The sequence below is a fragment of the Protopterus annectens genome, chromosome 8.part0 (assembly GCF_019279795.1).
Source record: "Protopterus annectens isolate FY-2018-M chromosome 8.part0, PAN1.0, whole genome shotgun sequence".
In the NCBI taxonomy this organism is placed as follows: domain Eukaryota; kingdom Metazoa; phylum Chordata; order Ceratodontiformes; family Protopteridae; genus Protopterus; species Protopterus annectens.
In genome coordinates this window covers 930,138,951-930,160,919 of record NC_056741.1, presented here as the reverse complement: position 1 = coordinate 930,160,919, position 21,969 = coordinate 930,138,951, and positions in this window count along the sequence as shown.

Here is a 21,969-nt window from a genome sequence, read left to right as displayed (position 1 = left end):
TGTATAGTGTTGCCAGCATGTGTCAGTGTGTAGACAGTACGTGTGTGATGTGTGCAGTACAGATTAGCAGGTGTACATCTGTGAACATGGTGAGTGCGCACTGTCTGCATGTACATGCATACTGGACACATGTGACATGTGACATGCCCTGTATTACACATTGTTAACATCTCATAGTATCTCTTGATGGCCAGTATGCATTCTACTACAGATATGTTCTAATATGGGTACACGTGTGTGTATGACATGGTTTGACACTATGCTGTGGGTGATACTGTTAATATCTGTCAATGTTTTGCATTCTGGTAGTATACACAACCTCAGCAGCTTGACCATAACCAGTCATTAGATGATGTCCTCACAACTGACACACAGATGTGGGGAAACTCAGTAACAGTTGGATCCTTCCGGTACTATACTATAACAGTAACCAGTGGTATTGACCACCACCCGTTCCTGGGACCACACCTGTTTGGCATATAGCCTTCTTAGGTACATGCAAACACACTACGGATATGTCAATCCACATCTGTAAATGCATGCATTGGCCTACAATGCATTCTCTGGATGGGACACATATCCTACACAGGGGTATCATACAGACAGATACCTGTTGTCCGACACATGCTGAATAGCTCTAAGCCAACTATAGCATAGTCATCCACATTTACTATACATACTATCCCAACAGTACCACATAGGTGGTAGCCCCCAACATGTATGTCGGGTAGCAATGTGTACATACAGCCAAGTGTTATGTCATCTGTCCCTTGGTATCCACATGTCCCAAGGTATTGTGGAGTCCCTCGGTGTATCACATAAGACATTAGGGGCCTGTATGCATATCCACAAGGCTGTTGTACACCTATAATGACTGTCCATTATTGCCAGATGTTGTTGTGTATGAACATGTCTGACATATACCCCAGGCATGTACCCTCACTCACAGTACTCTATAGTAACTGTCATGGGAGTGTGTGGCACAGATGACCTTGGCCACAGATCACTACAGTGGCCGGCCTTGTCACATACATACATATGTGACCTACGATCTGATAAGCAGCGGCACAATCTGTCAAAGGAAACAGATGTATTCATGTAGTATGCAGGCTTCACACCTATGTACTAATTGAGGTCACATGTACATATATTTATTTGCCACACAGATACCTGATGTGTGCAATGCACATACTGTTTTAATCCTGATATGTCATACCATAGTAAAAGCAAAACCCACACCGCATTGACCAACAATGTCACACACACTCAACATTTGCATGATTCAAACACCTACCTAACTACGTTATGATACTAGAGAGATACACATTAACATGATGCGCTATATTCTTTACTGGGTGTTTTGTTTTCTCCTGCTATATTTGTAGGATGCTGACATCAGCACACTTTCCAAAGAGGAATGCACCTCTTTTGATGTGTTTTCCCAGTCTCCAAAAAGAGCACTCCTCTCAGAGATAATTACACACATACAGTCATCGATTATAGGATTTAAACCCCTACCAAGCTATGTCATGATACACATTAAAACGACGCGCTATATGCTTTACTGGGTGTTTTGTTTTCTCCTGCTATATTTGTAGGATGCTGACATCAGCACACTTTCCAAAGAGGAATGCACCTCTTTTGATGTGTTTTCCCAGTCTCCAAAAAGATAACTCCTCTCAAAGGTAATCACACACATAGACACACCCCCCCCCCCCACATACACACAGTCAGCAATTCCAGGATTCAAGCCCCTACCTAAGGTATGTAATGATACCAGAGAGATACGCATTAACACGACACGCTATATGCTTTCCTTGGTGCTTTGTTTTCTCCTGCTATATTTGTAGGATGCTGACATCAGCACACTTTCCAAAGAGGAATGTACCTCTTTTGATGTGTTTTCCCAGTCTCCAAAAAGAGCACTGCTATCAGAAGTAATTACACACACCTCCCCACAAACACACACAGTCATCAATTGTAGGATTTAAACCCTTACCAAGCTATGTCATGATACGCATTAACACGACTTGCTATATGTTTTACTGGGTGTTTTGTTTTCTCCTGCTATATTTGTAGGATGCTGACATCAGCACACTTTCCAAAGAGGAATGTACCTCTTTTGATGTGTTTTCCCAGTCTCCAAAAAGATAACTCCTCTCAAAGGTAATCACACTCATAGACACACACCCCCACATACACACAGTCAGCAATTCCAGGATTCAAGACCCTACCTATGGTATGTAATGATACCAGAGAGATACGCATTAACATGACACACTATATGTTTTCCTTGGTGCTTTGTTTTCTCCTGCTATATTTGTAGGATGCTGACATCAGCACACTTTCCAAAGAGGAATGTACCTCTTTTGATGTGTTTTCCCAGTCTCCAAAAAGAGCACTCCTATCAGAAGTAATTACACACACCTCCCCACAAACACACACACAGTCATCAATTGTAGGATTTAAACCCTTACCAAGCTATGTCATGATACGCATTAACACGACGCGCTATATGCTTTACTGGGTGTTTTGTTTTCTCCTGTTATATTTGTAGGATGCTGACATCAGCACACTTTCCAAAGAGGAATGTACCCCTTTTGATGTGTTTTCCCAGTCTCCAAAAAGATAACTCCTCTCAAAGGTAAACACACTCATAGGCACACACCCCCACATACACACAGTCAGCAATTCCAGGATTCAAGCCCCTACCTAAGGTATGTAATGATACCAGAGAGATACGCATTAACATGACACACGATAGGTTTTCCTTGGTGCTTTGTTTTCTCCTGCTATATTTGTAGGATGCTGACATCAGCACACTTTCCAAAAAGGAATGTACCTCTTTTGATGTATTTTCCCAGTCTCCAAAATGAGCACTCCTCTCAAAGGTAATCACCCCCCCCCCCCACATACACACAGTCAGCAATTGCAGAATTCAAACCCCTACCTAGCTAGATTATGATACGAGAGAGATATGCATTAACACAACACATTATATGCTTTACTGGGTATTTTTTTATTATCCTGCTATATTTGTAGGATGCTCACATCTTCAGACTTTCCAAAGAGGATTGTACCTCTTTTAATGTGTTTTCCCAGTCTCCAAAAGGCACTCCTCTCAAAGGAAACACACACATACACTTTCCAAAGAGGAATGTACCTCTTTTGATGTGTTTTCCCAGTCTCCAAAACGAGCACTCCTCTCAAAGGTAATCACCCCCCCCCACACATACACACAGTCAGCAATTGCAGAATTCAAACCCCTACCTAGCTAGTTTATGATACTAGAGAGATATGCATTAACACAACACGTGATATGCTTTACTGGGTGTTTTTTTATGATCCTGATATATTTGTAGGATGCTCACATCATCAGACTTTCCAAAGAGGATTGTACCTCTTTTAATGTGTTTTCCCAGTCTCCAAAAAGGCACTCCTTTCAAAGGAAACACACACATACAACACCACGCACACACAGTCAGTCAGCAATTACAGGTTTGGAACCATTACCTAACTATGTTATGACACTAGAGAGATATGCATTATCATGACACGCTATATGCTTTAGTGGGTGGTTTTTATTATCCTGCTATATTTGTAGGATGCTGACATCATCAGACTTTCCAAAGTGGATTGTACCTCTTTTATTGTGTTTTCCCATTCTCCAAAAAGGGTACTCCTCTCAAAGGAAACACACACACAGTCAGCAATTGCAGGTTTCGAACCCCCTATCTAACTATGTGATGACACTAGAGAGATACGCATTAACATGACACGCTATATGCTTTACTGGGAGGTGTCTTCTCCTGCTATATTTGTAGGATGCTGACATCATCAGACTGGACATGGTAATGTGTGTACACTTTGTATTATGCAATCCCGGGAATGAACCATGTGGATCAGCAGGTGTTAACAGCTTGTACAGGACCCCACAGTTCTTAGCTTGTGTAATCTATCTGTGGACATATTGCCATTCCTTCATATGACAACACATATTTATGCACAGATTGTTGATTTTGTGGATATGACGTGTCTGGGATGTTGATAAAGGGCTATTCAAAGTCTATGTGGGACATGTGTAGCTCCGTTCAGTGATGTATGTCCTGGGTGGCTGCCTTGCAAACAGTCTAGCATGTTTGGGAACTATGATCTGCCCATGAATATCCCACAGTTGGTAGGGTTGTGTGTTTGTCAGCTTCCAATAGCTCTGTTTATGACTTCAATCATGATGGACTCCATGACCTTGCAGATCAGACTTCATAGGCTTATTGGACTATACTTCTCATGGTGTGTTGTGCACCAACACTTGTGGGGAGTGCCATATGTTGCTGTAACACATTCAACAGTTTCAGATCCTGTGGAGAGGGTGAGTCTCAACAGACTGTTCAGGTGCAGGGTCTGTATGTTCTGTAGTTCACTCATGACACATATAGGGAAACAATGCAATCCAACTGCTGCCATGCTTTTGGCTTTGGGGGGAGCTGTTTACCCATTCTACATGTGATATCTCCTGGTATGATGATGGGGCCTTTCATCAGTGGGAGGTGGGTATGTATATATGGGCCTGTCTGACAGGATGTCGGCATTGTCAGTCATGTACAGCTGGCCCTGACTCAGGACATATATGAGTGTACATTGCTATTTATGACATAGCTGAAGGAGGTGTCATGTTTCAGTCTGGACTCCTTCGCAGCTACTCTTTACAAAACACAGACAAACCTGCGCACTAAACCCCTGTTATACTCTTTTACACACTTAACACCCTACTGATCCTTTGTGATCAGTCAACAGAGTATGTCATCATAATATCCTGGCATGTCCAGGGGTCGGTTTCTTGTGTACTCTCCAGTCCAGCTGGTGAATATTGGAATTTTGACACAATGTCACAACTGCCTTTTGTACACCAACAACCCTCTCCTCCTCCCAACAAACTCAGATATATGTGAGAGATGCAACTATATAGATATACAGGAGGCTAAGCTCTCTCGACCCATGACTGGCACAGTCTATCAGGTGGTGAAGGTAACCACACACACCACAAATCCAGTCTCACATAGACCTATAGCGACAGCAATCAAACTACATTATCACACGTAAACATACTCAAAGGCTCTAAATAAACTCTGCCTAAGCAGCAAAGACCTCCAAAGCAGACACACAAACAACTGTTACCCCACTACAATACCCACATATCACATAGTTCACAAAGTCAGTGTGCCACACTGTCACTGCCCTTAGGGCTACACAACACACTTAATATACTTGTAATACGTGACACTTATCAGGCACACTGATGTCACACTCACCAGGCCGAAGAAGGGGATGGTCACTTTGAGCTGTCTGTCGGGTGCCAGGATCCGCATCATAACACGTGCACTCAGGTCACTCCAAAGTAAGTACATAAATGGTTCCATCATTGTCCATGCTGGTGCGTATAACCTCAGACGTTCCTCCCTGGACCACATGACATGATATATAGAGGAACTCTCTGATCATGTAGCCCAGGCCAGTATGACCCTGACCTTGTGTAGCATCTTACACTCACCAAGAATGATGTCACAGTATACAGACAAAATTATCACTTTTAACAGTTGGCTAACATATTGGTGTCATTCAAAGAGGATCCAGTGTCTGTCAGCCTGGGGTGACATGCTCGACATGCCACTTAGCTTCGCTGTGGACTGCTCTTGCCACCCCCATAGTGCCTTTTTTAAGTGAGGCTCAAAAGACAAACCCACCTCCATAGACATTACAGGGTAGAAAAAACTAAGGGTAATGCTGCCCAACACCAGATGTGTTACCCTCAAAATGCACCCACTCAGGACTCTCCTCAGTATGGAGAATATCGATATCTGTGCAGTAACAGACACCTGGTTTAGGCTCCCAAATGCACACCAGCACTACCAGGTTATACTTCATACCATGCTTTCTGACCACAAGACTCAGAATGGCCAACACAAATAGGGGGAGTATCCATATACATCACAGATACACACACCTCCAGGTTAGTAGCACTGCACAAAGCATCACAGACCATACATGTGCAACAAACAGTTTGCAAAACTGACTTACAGTTTGTAGCCTGCTACAGACCACCCTCCCAAACTCAGGAACCACTCTCGGCTTTCCTGGGAACACTGGAGAATATGAAGGTCTCCCCAAACACCATTATATTGGGTGACTTCAAATACCCAAACATTGACTGGGGATACTACTGAAGCCCCAACAACCTTGCCCAACAGTTGCTACTATTTGTAAACTCAAATGCTATGGCACAACCGGTCACCACACCCACAAGAGGGGAAAACATATTGGACCTGATCATCACCAACATGGGGACTCTATGTTCCACACCAGAGGTATACCCCTCATTGTTAAGGTCAGACCATACATTTATCTCACTGGAAATCCATATCCCGTCCCCACACCCATCGTAGGTAATCTTGGTGAACTTCTCAAAAGCAAACGTCATACTTCTACAAACCAAGGTGGTATCCTTCAAAGACCCTGGGACAGCGGTAAAAGAGGCTCAGACTGCTGAATCCTTCACAAATGCATTCTATGGACACCTAGTGGACTGCATGGATCGGGATATCCCAAATAACAACAATACTCACTCCTCCAATGGCAGGGGACCTGTCTGGTGGACCCCAAAGGAGGAGGTTACCACATGATAGAGCACAATCCCAGACAGGGAAGGCATCTGTGATCTGTACTAGCAGAAAGCTACGATCACTCATGTATTCATCTAAGGCCCGCTTCTAACGGACTATTGCACCAGACACTTAGGACAATCACAAGGCATTCTTTAGTTATGTCAGGAACCTGGGTGAACACTCAGTGATATGCTGTGAGTTACTGCATACTGACTAAACATACCCTGAACCCACAGACATCCTGACATCACAAATGAACAGGTGAGTGCTGCCCTCCCCAAAGCAGATGACACAGCATCAATGGGACAGTCACTTGGTCCTACACATTTCAGCTTTGTTGTGGGCAGATCTTGCCTCTTGAACCTGTTTGTATTCTTTAAACAGTTACCAGGTCCATAGACATAGGGAAGGTTGTCCACACAGCCTACCTGGACCTTGCAAAACCCTTCAACACAATACCCCACTCAGCCATTATACATAGGCTCACCAGCGTCAATAGTGGCACATATCTCACAGGATGGATTGCTAACTGGATCAGAGATAGCACCCACATGGTCAGTATTGCAGGTGCCATGTCTGACTATACACCTGTTACACATGCCATCCCACAAGGCTTAGTCCTGAGACCTCTCTTGTTCAGTATATATTTCTCTGATGTACAGGCTAACACAGGAGGAATATGGCTGACCATGTTCGCAGATGACTGCAAACTGGGTGCCATAATCAACTCTCCAGCTGCCACATGCATACTCAAACAGGGTCTCACAGAGATGGATGACTGGTGCCAGAGCCATAGCCTACAGCTAAATGCCATTAGATGCACAGTCACCCCTTTGGGAATAACAACATGACCACACATTACCACATAGGTGGTAATCCATTACGTACTGTAAGAGTTGTTAGGGGTTTGGGGACACAACTTGTTCAAACTCTCGCCTTTGACAATCACGTTGCCAATGTGGTTAGACAGACCTTCTATATAGCCCACCTTATCCCATATGGTTTCACATCTAGATCAAGTGAGGTCATTGTGCCCCTATACTCATCACGACCATGCTTGGTTACAAAGCCCCATTTGGGATGTACCTTACCTGACACCTACAGCAACTGTAATGGCCACAAAAGTTCCTCAACAACCCGATCTAGGGACAAACACAGATGCCCTGTGCAGTTCGGATACAGTAACTCCAGCTCTACTCAGTCGCTTACCGCCTACTCTGATGTGATGTGTTCCTGTTGTTTAAGGAAATGTCCAACCCAGAATTAATGGACATGCTCCACCTCAGGATATCCAAATCCCTTGGAGCTACACATTCCAGAGACATAAACCTCAGCACAGATGTTAATAGGACATGCTGGAGGGACAGATTCTTATCCCAGAGGCTCCACTCACTCCGGAATGCAATCCCAGTTTCGCATAGGCCGAACCACCCACTGACCATCTACAGGAGACATCTTGACAAGTGTATGGGTGATCGAATGTTTACCCCTGGGATATTTTTTGTGTCCCTGCTAGACAGAGGCACAATAGACTAAACATAAATGGGCTATCTTGTGTGACCTACTATTCACAGGCGCAGTGTACTAATCTGACAGGGTTGTGAAAGCCAAATACACTCTGGCTAGGCTTGTACATGTACTAAAGCAGATAGTCTAGTATCAACCTCTGAACCTATGATAATGTTCGGGATGAACAATGTTTATTGATGATACCGATTGCAGGTTTTTATCGTCTTTGCTTTCCCACTTTCTATGAACAACTTGGGTATCTGCAGAACATATTTGATTATGACAGGGCTCCACTATATTATATATGTGTCTGTTGTCATATAACTGTGTGCACAGGGCGGATTGCTGAATATTGAGATGTTCCTGGGTTAACACATGCAACTGCCGGATATGTGTGGCCCACTGCTGTACTCAGACATGTACTAAGTGTGTGAGCATGCCCAGTTCGGACTTTCAGTGTTTTGTTGCCTGACATTTGTCTCATTTATTCAAGTGTGCGAGCATGGCCAGTGTGACCTTTCAGTATGTTGCTGTCTGAGGTCCACTACATTTGTTGATCTGTGTGAACATGACCAATATTAACATTTATACTGTGTGTGTTGAAAGTCAGGTTCTATTCTTACTGCAGGACTCAACTTTGTGTCATAACTTGACAGGGATTATGCTGTGCCTGCAGGGTTTCCATGAGATACATTGCATAGACTTATCAACATTTCTTCATACAGGTTGACCACTGCAGTACTGTCATGGTTTAGTGCACAATATCCTGGGTTTGGGGCCCATCACTGCTTTATATTTTCTTACTGAGCAGACCAGAGTGCTTAAGAGCCAGTAGAGCAAAAATGAGCATGTTGGCTTTTGTTCAGCTATGCCCTACTTAGACCAAGCTTGTCCGACATTGCTCGATATTAGTCAACATTGCTGGACGTTGCCCAATATTACTCAACATTGACCACAGTTGTGCTAGTTGGTGTGTGTGATTTTGTTTACATATACTACATGGTGGTAAATGCTGTTTAGCACTGCTTTATATTGTTTAACACATGGCAATCATGCCTCAGGTGGTGCTGCAGGGCTGCCTATGTCAGATGCGCATACTACACTCCCTATGCATGTTTTAAAACAGGTATTGTCAAGTTAGGCATCCCTTTTACTATATGTGCGAGTCAGAGAGAGGCATCATTTCCAGAGTTCCTACTGAGCCAGTGTATGTGCTATGCGTTGCCTCTTTGCCAAGGCCAAAGCATACTGGGCACACCTCCTTCTGCCTACTGGGGCAGGCTCAGGATGTTCCTCCTCTGAGTCACTCTCTGCCTGTGATGGCCTTGGCAATGGTGGGGGGCTGTTTGGCCCGGGCCTATGCTGGTCCTGCTGCAGCTGTTTTTGCAGGATCATATTATGTAGCATAGCACATACCATGACAATTTGGGTACATGTAGTTGGTGAGTACTGCAAGGCTCCACCAGATGTGTCCAGGCACCGGAACCATGACTTGAGCAGGCCAAACACATGCTCAATTACATTTCGTGTTTGTGCGTGTGCCTCATTATGGCATTCCTGTTCAGGTGTGTATGCATTTCTGATGGGTGTCATCACCCACGGCTCCAGTGCCAAGCCAGCATCCCCCACTAGGTGACCATGTGGGATGTCCCCATTGGCAAATGTCTGGTATAGTTGCGTCAGATGCCAGATATGGGAATCATGGTAGCTTCGAGGGCAGCCAGCACACACATTCAGTATTATGCCCTGGGCATCACACACGACCTGGCAGTTGATGGAGTGGAAGCCCTTGTGGTTGTAGTAGACCCAACCCCGCTCACCAGCTGGTGCTTTGATGCGTATGTGCGTGCAGTCTATTGCACCAACTACCTCACGGTATTCCGCTATTTGCTGGAAGAGACGCATATTGCTGGCCAATACCTCATGGGAATTGGGGAAATATGCATGATCACTGACATGTGCTGACATGGCATCCTGGAACTGGTGCAGTACCCTGGATGCTGATGCCTGTGATATCCCCATCATATCACCAGTTGGTCTCTGGAAGGTACCTGTTGCTAATATTCTTAGGCCAACACATACCTTGGTTTCCACTGGGATGGGTTCCTCTCTGTTGGTTCTGCGTGTGAGGCATGGCCTGCACAGCTCAACAATTTACTGCAAGAGCTCTCTGTCCACTCTATAGCGCTCCAATATCTCCAGCTCATGTAGCCCCTGGTAGGTTACCCTGGGCCTGTACACTGTTCTCCGTCTCCTCACTGTGGGTTGTCCAGCAGCATTTGCATTGTCACCACCCTCAGCATGTTGCATATGTCACCTTATAACAGCAATGGCAGCCCCTAACATTTCTTTGTCTCAATAAAGCTTTTTCAGTTTTTACTTCTATTAGCTTACTGCAGTGTTGCAGTGTCTCTTGACAGAAACATAATGGACTGTTGTTTGCAGAGTTTTAAGTGCTGGGCTGGGCTGGGCTAGTAACAGCCTGTGTAATTGCCTGATTCTGATTATTTTCACCTGCTAGCTCTGCTCGTACTCCCTGGTAACTTCCTACTATTTGTTGTGCTTCCTTTTTCCTTTCTGTTTCCTCGGGGGGGGCAGCACCACGCACACAAGTGCAAACATGCGCACAGCAACTCACACATGGGCACACATGCTTATATGGACTAAAACTTGCTTATTCTTGTTAAAACGCATGCACACTGGTGCAAACGTGCTTACAACTATTTCAACAGCCTTATACAGGCTTACCCCGGCTTAAACGCACACGCGCACACACTTACACGCATGCGCAAGTCTTACTCAGGTTTACAGGCGCTTACCCATGCGCATACACACTCAGCAAGACACTTTAGTGTTATCCACGGCATACACCTTTGATTTCTTGCCTTTACCTTGCCTACCTGTTGACACACCTCTTTCAATGATGTGTAAATGATAGCTGACACATGCCACTCTGCTCCAATGAGCTTCACTTCTTTCATACATACCACCCTCATGATGTCATCTATCTTCTATTCTGTTACTCCCCTTATCCTACTCCTACACTCCACTGACTGTACTCATTTGCTATGTAAACTTGCGATTCACTATCCTAACCCTCATTTGCATAGGATTGCCTACTAATGCTTGGTTACATCTCTTAGACTGAGCTTCCCCCCTTAGCAACCTCTACTCGGTGGCCATGTTGTCTTCAGCCTGCCATTCCCTTGCATTGTAAATTCATATTAGCAATAAAATCCACATTTGTGGATCTTAATTATTGATTTTCTGGTTTTATGGCGCTGCGCATTTGCGCGGCGTTGTACTACACCTAAACCCCGGAGATCGGGATGAAAAAAAAAAGTTATTTTATTTTTATTTTGCATCACTGAACATTGCCAATGGCCATATTTTTGGCCATTGGCATGCTTCCTCATGTAAATGCATCCTTTTTTTTGGAGCCGTCACGGCTTCGTTTTGCTATTTACAGAACCGTACTCAGTTGTCAACTGAGTACATTTCTGCAAATAACACTACTCCTACTCGGACAGGTTCGGGTTTCCTGGATCGCAAATTTACCTCATTTGCATAGCTTTCGCCTGCAGTTGAGGTAATCTGCATATCCAAGCCCTGTCTGTGTAGGACTCGTTTTGAGAGCTCTGATGCATGCCCCTACCGGTTGTTCCTGGATCGCTCGGCGGACATGTTGGGTGCATGGAATTTTACTCTACTCTTAGACTCCATGCAAGCCTTCGTGAATCAGGCCCTTCATCAGAACCTTGACATCTGAAATACCTGAAATTTAAATGACCTCAGGTACATTTGAATTTTAAAAAGAAGGAATGAAAGAATTATGGTTGCACTGAATGGAGAGACTAAGCATTTAATTACATGTATCACCACTGACTTGAAATTTGTCTTACATAAATCGGCATATTATTTTCAGCAAGACTGACAACAAATGTAAGGGGATCAAGGGCAAAAATTGTTAAAGGATGATTTGCATTACAAAAATTAAAAAGTTTACTTGGTCAGCAACAAATAAGATGAACAATGAGTGCTAAAATTGACAATGAGCTACAAGATGAAGTGAACAGTGATGGAGAAGAAGGGACAGACACTTTAGTAACAATAGGGCTCTGCAAGTCAATGAGGTTGAGTAAAAAAAATGGGGACAATTACAGTCCGACCTAGAACAAGTATTAAAACTTTCGGATACCCTTGTGAGGAGACATTTCCAAAAAGCAAAAGTACAAGGTTGTTTTAGACCTAAAAGAAAAAAGTAATGTAATGTTTGAACAAAATAATTTTACGATTTATAACTTTAGTCAAGTTGTGATTACTCAATAATATGTTGCTTTATTTCAAAAAAGGTTTAACATTTGTCCCTTTTACAAGTTTAATTTAGTGGATACTTTACTGGACTTCAAACTAGATGTACAGAAATTAAAGTTAGCTCTCTCATACCAGAAAATCAGCATTAATCACAATGATGCCTTTACAGACTTAAATATTTAGTCTGTAAAAGGCATGATGCAGAGGCGACAGACATTAAAGATTTTTCTGTTTACCTAAAGTGATTTATATGCAATTTTATTTTCTCTTATTAGTGGTTTATAATAATGACAAATGTTGACTTGTTATTTTTTAGAAAAAGTGTGCACAACACTCCTTTACACCCTGCATGTGTGATGTTTGAAAACTTATGTGAAAAAGATGTTAGTGTTTAATGTCTGTCTAAAAGGACTAGCTGATATAAAAAAATGTCTAATAAATAATGGATATGTCTCAGAGAGATCACATGTGACAAGACTATTATATTAATGGAACCCATGAAAGGGGGTGGCTTGGTTATTATGGATGGGGTAGATTATGTGGTCAGGATGACCAATATTTTAATGGAACCTGATCAATATGTGTGAGTATCTTAAAATGAAATTAACATTGCTGCTGAGCAATTCCCTTAGTTTTATATTATTTGCATATTAAAAATGAGATCAGATGAGCTGTACAAATATCTTAAAGTGGATAGGCATAAGCCAAAAAAAATCTACTGTTTTTGGTATTCCCCAAATTTATACTAATATACATGATCCACCTTTAAGGCTCACTGCATTAGTGTTCAGCTCAAAGTGTGAACCATTAGTTATGTTCGTTGATGGTAAGCTCTAACATTTTAAGAATGGGCTTCACTTATTGAAAGATACTCAAGATTTTATTTTATAAATTATTAATGGATTTGAATTTTCAAGGTCTTTTGTGACAGTTGATATTAATAATTTATTTTCAGCAATAATAAAAATTAGAAAGGATTGATTTTTCTCTGAAATAATAGATGGGTTTTAAAAGCTTTCCACCACTGACTTGGAAATGATTGAAGCATTTAAGGAGATATAACTTAACAACAATTTTATTTATTTTGAACATTTAAACATATTAGTAGTGCTGTAATGGGGCCAGCATGTGCCCCCATTTGTGTCAATCTGATCTTACTGTGGAGTGAGAAGAATTCTGTTTTAAAAATCCCTATAAATCAAAATGGAAAACATACCTATGTTTTAGATGATATTTTAATATTTGGGGTGAGGAATAAAAGTGACTTGGATAACCTTATTTGTTACATCAACCGAACCATTGAATTTAAAACTGAATTTTGACTGCTTGTTAGAGAAGGTAGATACATTTATGTCTAATTCTGATAAAAATTCTCTGTATTGCACAAAAGGAGAAAAAACAGAACCAAGAGAGACATTGGAAGAATTGTCCTTAAACTTAATTAACAATATTTCATATTTAATGCCTTAAAATAATCACAAGACTTCTCATTCTTCAGACATAAGGGTAGCCACTACTGCTCATGCTTTGTCATTTTGTGAATTGACAAAAACATTCTTAAAAGCTTTCATATTAGACAGAACAGTTAGCTTAGATGCTGCTAAATGCATGTCTTGTAAATATATACAATCTTCTTTAACTTGCAAAATAGATGTTATCAAGTTACTTTCCCCCAACAAAAAAATAAGATGAAAAAGGTAAAGTCCATTAGAGTACATTGCTGCTGATCTTACCAAACCTATTTGGAGATCAAGGCTAAATATTGAATGCATGGAGTTCATTAAAAGCTTCCATAGGAGTTAAAACATTAATGATAATCCTTTATAATTAATTCTGGAGGTGACTTAGGAAATAAAATCTAGTTGACATTCTTTCATAAATATTAATCTATACTTAATTAACATAAAGTTTGAATTTTTATTATAGTAAGGAAAATATTATAATTGCAGCATGATTAGAACCTGGTTTTGGTGGGCCATTCTGCTGGTAATGTCTGTCTCAGTTGTGGCTAAGGAGTTTTTTTAGCCAAACCATTCAGAGTTTTAAAAATATGTTACACTGTGACTGTATACTACTCATATGTTCTGGAACAACAATGATTTCCATGTCAAACTTCTCTGATCTTGTATCAACTTTTAAAAGTCTTTCTTGAACTTCATGGAAAGCAGTTTTTATAGAACTATAATCAGTGGATAACTGTTCAAATTGTGTCGATAAGTCTGTTAAATCAATTTCTGTTATTTTTTAGCTTTGTGAGCATTTCATAATTTCATTTCCAATAGAAAAGTAAAGATTGTGTCTCACCTATTTCTTCTTTAAAATATGTTAGTGAATAAACTGCCAAGCTAAGATTCTAGTTTTACAAGCAGTGAATTACTCTAAGAAGTAATATGTCTACTTACTTTTGACTAAATCAGTGGGGAAGGTAATTTTTCTGTGAGGCATTTTTTATGTATTTCCATAGTGAAATCCATGTTTGAAATCAAAAGCACAGTCTCTGAATTTTCCTGACTTTTCTGAAATGATGTAGCTGATAAACTACCTGATGCATTTTAGGTGGATCTTGTATAGTCTGAGTTCATGGAACACTCAAGTGAAAAGGCTGTGTTTGGCATTCATTAACCTCTTGTTGCTGGGAAACTATATTTTTTTCTGTTACAGTTATAGTTATCTATAGATACTTCAGGATTTTTCCTAAAAAAGTTTTGGTGTCCATTTTTGGTTGTTTGTATTGAGGAAATAATGAAGAAACAGCACTGTTACTATCCTGGCTTTTCAGCTTGCTGCAAAGAAACTGCCTTCGAGTTTTTGGTTTTGATTTATGGTTTTGATTTATGTACATTGTATTTCCCCTTATGCCTCATGAATATGTAGCATAGCTCTCAAAGGAAGACTGCTCTCACATAATTTAGTTTATACTGCATTCCTGCTCTACTATACAACAAACATTTATATTAGAATTTGATAGAAATAAAAAAGCTGGTTTAAAAACAGTAGAGTGAGGAACACTAGGTTTAGCAAATGTCTTGATCTCCCATAAAGTAAGATTACTGCATTATCACATTCCAGTTCTTCTTCCAATAGGAAATATCAGAGCTTCAGAAGTCCCCATCTCTCAAAATTGCATCTATATCTAATATTAACTATTTTAAATAACTAAAAACCATCTACTTAGCTCCTAGATATAATCATGTAATATTCACTGACTTCCAGTTATCAGTAGCATAGAAATGACATGGCAAAGGGGGCAACCTTCCCAGACACTGACTTTGAGAGGGTGCAAAATCATCTAAAGTAAGTGCATCTATCTATCTATCTATCTATCTATCTATCTATCTATCTATCTATAGATATTTTTATTTTATTTTACTTTACAACACTTTCCATTTCTTGGCTGCAATCCATCTTCTTTAAACATCCATATGTGGTCATCTGCTCATCCTTACGTTTTACATAAGGCAGGGGCTTCAGGCACCTCCCCAAAGGCTTCTGCCTGAATGGCTGAGTGAAGGGGTGAGGCAACGAAAACAGTTGACACCTATTGAAAGGGAACAGTGCTTGTTCTGTATTCTCTTTCTTTCAGACAAGTTCACTCAGTCGTGTTTAACAAAACTACTTTTTTACTGCATCAGAGCTATCAGATTTGCAATTCATTTTTTTTTTATCTTTACTTAACTTTGAAATGCTTTCTTTTTTACTACATGGGCCAGGGACGGGGGAGATAGAGAGAGCCTATTTGTGTACCTAGCTGGGCTGTCACTTCAAACAGCAAACACAGTGGTAGTAGCCAGGTATGTTAAAGCAAGCAAACTGACTACTGTTCACTATTCAGTTAATGTACTCTGAACAATCTTTCTTTTAGCTGATTTTATTTACCTGATGTCACTTTGCAAACTCATTTAGGGCAGATGATAAGGTATAAAATGGAAAGTTCAATATGCCTATTTATGTCTGCATCCATGTGTACTCATTCATTGTTCATTCTGTAGATACAGTGCAGATTTTATTTCATGATTGTATAGGAAGGGCTATGTTGATCCATGGAATGAATGGCCGCACATTATATTCAACTAGTATAAGAGTTTGGGATTATAACTGGTTTTCCATTATTTATTTAACACCAAGTTACTAAATTATGAAACTGAAAATCAGATATGTATTGATGATTCATTTTCTCAGAAATTATTCATTTGCTTTTTGGAGAGTGGATATTCGGTGCTTGGGTGAGCAGTAAGTGAGCAGTCCAGAGTTGGCACTGCACTGGCAGTCATTATTGTGTGGATTGGTACAGGCATGTATAATGGTCCATGCCATTTGAGCATGTCCCTGAATTGTGTAATACATAAAAGGTTTGAAGTGAGATTATCACAGTGTGTTAAAATAATTGCTCATAAATAATAATCTACAACTGTGCATTATTGTAAGGTTTATCATAGTCATGTGACATATTTTGGTCAATGGTATATTTATTTTTCTCTCCTTGTTCAATTGTATTTTTATTTATTTCATTAGTTAGTTAGTTAGTTAGTTAGTTAGTTAGTTAGTTAGTTAGTTAGTTATTTTTGCTCTTCATGTTGTCTTCTTGAGGGGGGTGCAGGGTGTCAAATGAAGGTCTCATTCTGGATTCCAGGTTGCTAGCTACTCCTCTGCCTATTATTCAACTAACTCTCTTAACGTTAGTCTAAAAGCTTCCTTAGCAAACTCTCTCCAATGTCAATATGCAGTTTTAAAGATATGTATCAAGTGGATACTGTACCCTAGGTTGCAATCCTGTACATCTACTTATCTTATATTCCTAACTGTAATTGCAGTAACATAGTTCACTTGTTTCTTATAATTTTTTGAAGCTTTTCTCACTGGGGCTTCATGGAAAAGGTGCTCTGTGAGTCCAGCTGGACTATCCTGATTAACAAATGGAATAAAGAAAGAAAGAAACAAACAAACAAATAAATAAATACAAGCTCTGGGACATAACAGTCCAAAAATCAGAAACACAGCTTCAGAGGAATGACAGAAAGCATTAAAATCAGGCTATCCAACAGCAACTTCAGACTAACAGGATATGGCAAGTGTCATGTGTCTGCTCAATGCAACATTGACCGCACATATATTTAATAATACACAGAGGCAGACGTGATACAGTCACTGTTTCCTTCATGCTAAGGCACAACAACTGGCATATCCATATGGTGCAAACAGTTATGACATTTCATCCAGTTTTACTTTTGAATATTGGAAGGAAAATAATTTGCGCCAGGCTATTACTCAGTATTATATGTTAATTAGTTGGCACATACTGTCTGGCTGAGATTGCCAGTAATATCTCTGAATCAGCATTCTTGAACTCTGGATTTGTCATGCAAAAGTGTTGTTATACAACGACCCCCCATTAATATTCAAAAACGTGCACGCTGATTGGTCAGCGTGCACGTTGTAAATCAGAGTTATAGTAATGGAAAAAGGTCCGGTCGTCCGGACTTTTTCCATTACTATAACTCTTTTTTTACAGCAACGGAGAAAGCAAGATCTCCATTGCTTCACACTGTCTTGCTATGTTAAACGAGTTTAACATAGAGAGACAGCTTTAAAAAAAGCAACAGAGATTCTCCGTTGCTTTTTTTAAAGCTGTCTCATTATGTTAAACTCCTTTAACATAGCGAGACAGTTTGTAAAAAGCAACGGAGATCTTGCTTTCTCCATTGCTTTTTTCAAAACTGTCTCGCTATGTTAAATGGGTTTAACATAGCGAGACAGCTTTAAAAATAGCAACGGAGATTAGCTTTTTTTAAAGCTGTCTCGCTATGTTAAACCCATTTAAAATAGTGAAACAGTTTGTAAAAAGCAATGGAGATCTTGCTTTCTCCATTGCTTTTGCCCACAGCTCTGATGTACTGCGTAGGCATATGCATGTGCAGTACATCAGAACTGCCGCTGAATACCAGACAGCTGCGGAAGGGCAGCAAGGAGGCATTATACAATGCCATTATTTAAGAAAAGTAATTCTTTTTTTTCTTAAATAATGTCATTGTGTAATAGCAATAACCCACTTCTGGGTGTGGGTAATGCTGGATTTACCCACGGTTGACTTTGTTTGGCCACTCGGGCTTCACCCTCGTGACCAAACCACACCAACCGTGGGTAAATCCAGAATTACCCACACCCAGGCATGGGTTATTGCTATAATATTACTTTGCTTCTTGCACTGATAAATATATTACTTAAGAATGCTTTATATTATTACCAAAATGCTAATTCTCCTACAACTTTTTTTTTTCTTATTTATGAATGTACTCTCACTCACCACACATTTTATCTTACAGGAGTTTCCCTATTGCAGTCAGAAGAGAATTTTGGAACTGTTTGGGCTTCAAGCAGTAATCTGTCTGTCATATCTGGAGATGTGTTTTGTTGTTGGCACTGCAACTCTAACATTCTTTGGCTCAATGATGTTTAATGCAATTGAGCCAGCAAACAATCTCTCTCTCTCTGTCTAATCAGATGTCAAGTCTATCATCCTTTTTCAAAGTGCTATTACTTCCCCTAAAGCTTCTCTTGGCCTTTTACCTTTCTTTGGTCAAAGGTCCACCATGGAGTACTCTTTCAATTTTCAGTTAGTCTTCTTCTTCTTTCAGCTTTTCCCAGTCAGGGGTTGCCACAGCAGATCATCTGTCCGCTTATGATTGGTAGTGGAGTTTTACAGTGTCGAGTTGCCAGCCCGGCGCCCAACCTTCCACAGAAGGCACACACACACTCACACCTAGGGCCAATTTAGAGTGTCCAATCCACCTACTGCATGTCTTTGGGATGTGGGAGGAAACCGGAGCACCTGGAGGAAATCCACGTGACCACAGGGAGAACATGCAGACTCCGCACAGAAGGCACCCCAGCTGAGAATTGAACCAGAGAACCTCTTGCAGTGAGGCGGCAATGCTAACAGCTGCACCACTGTGGCCACCCAATTTTCTAGCAAAGGCATAAATATGCAGAGCCAACATTGCTCTAAATCTGTCCTTATAAAATATATGACAAACATTATACAACTTTCCCCATAACCATCTGTAATTAGTAATATAAAGATTAAGCATTTTATGCATTCTATGTAATATATGTTCTAAATCGTTTACTATCAAAATCACGAAAGGCTTATTTTTGTGTGCTCAGATTACTGAAAAATAATGTCAGAAACTGTCATGCTGACTGCTCAGAATGTCAATTCATTTGAAAGGCAAATATTAACATTTGGTATATTTTGTGCCATTCAGCATCCAAGCCCCGCTGCACCCCACACCCCCTGAAAATTAGATATCCTAACTCCAAAATCATACTACAGTGAGGAAAAGGGTAATGTTCCTGATCCCCACTGTAGTGCTTTCCACTCAAGACTGTGAATACAAGCTGCATCTCAATATTCCGGAGGGACATAAATTCAGTTCAGAATTTTCAATTTTTGCACCTTTACCCTCAAGCATCTGAATGATGGTAAGTTAACTTTCAGGCATTTGATATTAAATCATTCTAAATCACTAGTATATATCTCATAAAACATTGCTGCATTAATTTAAGTGTACTAACCTCAGGATGAATGCAAAAAAACTGGAACTCTACCAAGGTGTGGCTTTTCCTATACTTTTCTAAAGTAATTACAGCAGTTTAGGTTCATTAGGTTGGGTGGTGCAGTGGTCCTGTGGTTAAAGTTGTATCCTTACAGCAAGAGGTTCTCTGGTTTGATTTTCGGGTGGATTGCCCTCTGTGTGGAGTCTGCATGTCCTCCTTGCAATTGCATGAGTTTCCTCTGGGTAGTCCAGTTTCCTCCCACATTCCAAAGACATGCACCTGGAGCATTTTTCCCTGGGCCTTCCCTGAAAATAGGCTCTGTTCTAGTCAGATTTTCCAGGTCAACAAATCTTAACTAAATAATCAATAAATAAAATTTGTAATAATTCAACCTTGTCTTAACTCTTAAATGAGATTCATGCTGTTTAAACAAAAGCCTATCAATGACAATAATTCTCAGGGTGAAGATTGTGGAAAACTTCTCCATACAGCAAATCATTCAGTATACATACATGCGTGTATGTCTGCATGTCTGTAGATGGGAGGATTTATGTTATATTTTGGTTAGATGCCATGATTGCTTCATGAAACAATGTATTGCGTGATTTGCTAAATTAAAACAGACCAAAACAACTGATAGACCAATGTGGTTTGCATGTTTACAGCCTCATAAAACTCAGCCAAAGATGTAAATGTAAACCTATGTTTTATAAAGCCATGGTGAGTTATGTCCAAGGTAGGAGTATGTTGACATGACTTTGTCATAATGTTTAGTGTACATTTCCCAAAACATTTGTCCAAAACTGAAACTAAGATTATTGGTCTATAGTTTTGCACAACAGAAGATTTCTTCCTTTCAGTTAATCATGACCACTATTCAAAAAGGTATTCAGAGGCTGCATCACAACTTGCTGAATGTTTGTGCCACACTACACCCAAAATACCATCAGTATACATACAGAAAGAAGGCAAGAAAGTGGTGAAAGTATTGTGTGAGACAAGATCTGCAACAGTCAGGCCTGAGTGTCGAAGAAAGCAGGAGTGTAGCATTGAATTGAGTGAGATGGTGACAGGTAACATGACGCCCCGACCTCATGTAGAGAAATGGTTTGATGATGATGATGATGATATACAGTATGTTTTGTTATCCTGTTTTAGTATTACGTGTCTGTGTTTCTCATCAATACTTGCATATTACCTGGATAAAAAATCGCCTGGAAGCCTACTTTCTAGACTGTTTCATCTGGAATGCCTATAAAATCAGCTTTCGGTATATTTCGCATTTTAAGATGTTACAAAAACCAAAGCCTTATTGATATGAATAGGGTTAACAGGAGTACCAAAATTTAACTGTGAGTTAATGTGTTAGTAGAATGGTTTCTTGTTAACTACCTTATCTGCTAAACTAACCTTTAATTTAGTTTTAGCATCTTTAATGTTTGCTTTAGGTCAGTTAGTAAATTGCATTGAAATGTCTCTTATTAGAACTCAAAGGATATTTCTTGCACACACTATATATATTTTCTTTTTATATATACTTCTGACTACTGTTCCATCAGTATGGCAGTCTTCTCAAATGACGAGTAGATTCTTCTATACAGCACATCCTTCTAATGACATGTCACTTAAAATGGGTCTGTGTCCAGCAAAACTAATAGTAACCTGTGATCACATGCCCTCAGAGTCCACATTATCATACTGAAACAGCTATTGTTGGTGTTTTTGAAGGTAAACAAAATAATATGGCACAATCGTCTGAGGAATCCAAATGTTTTAATATTTGAACATCAAATAATATTTTTTGGAACATTTCTAAAGAATAAGTCCAAGAAGCTATTAGTTTTTTCTATATGTTTTTTCCCTCTACCTAGCTGGCAATCAAGGCATCTCTAATACACTTCAACTCTTTCTTTACCTTGGTGAGAAGAATCCA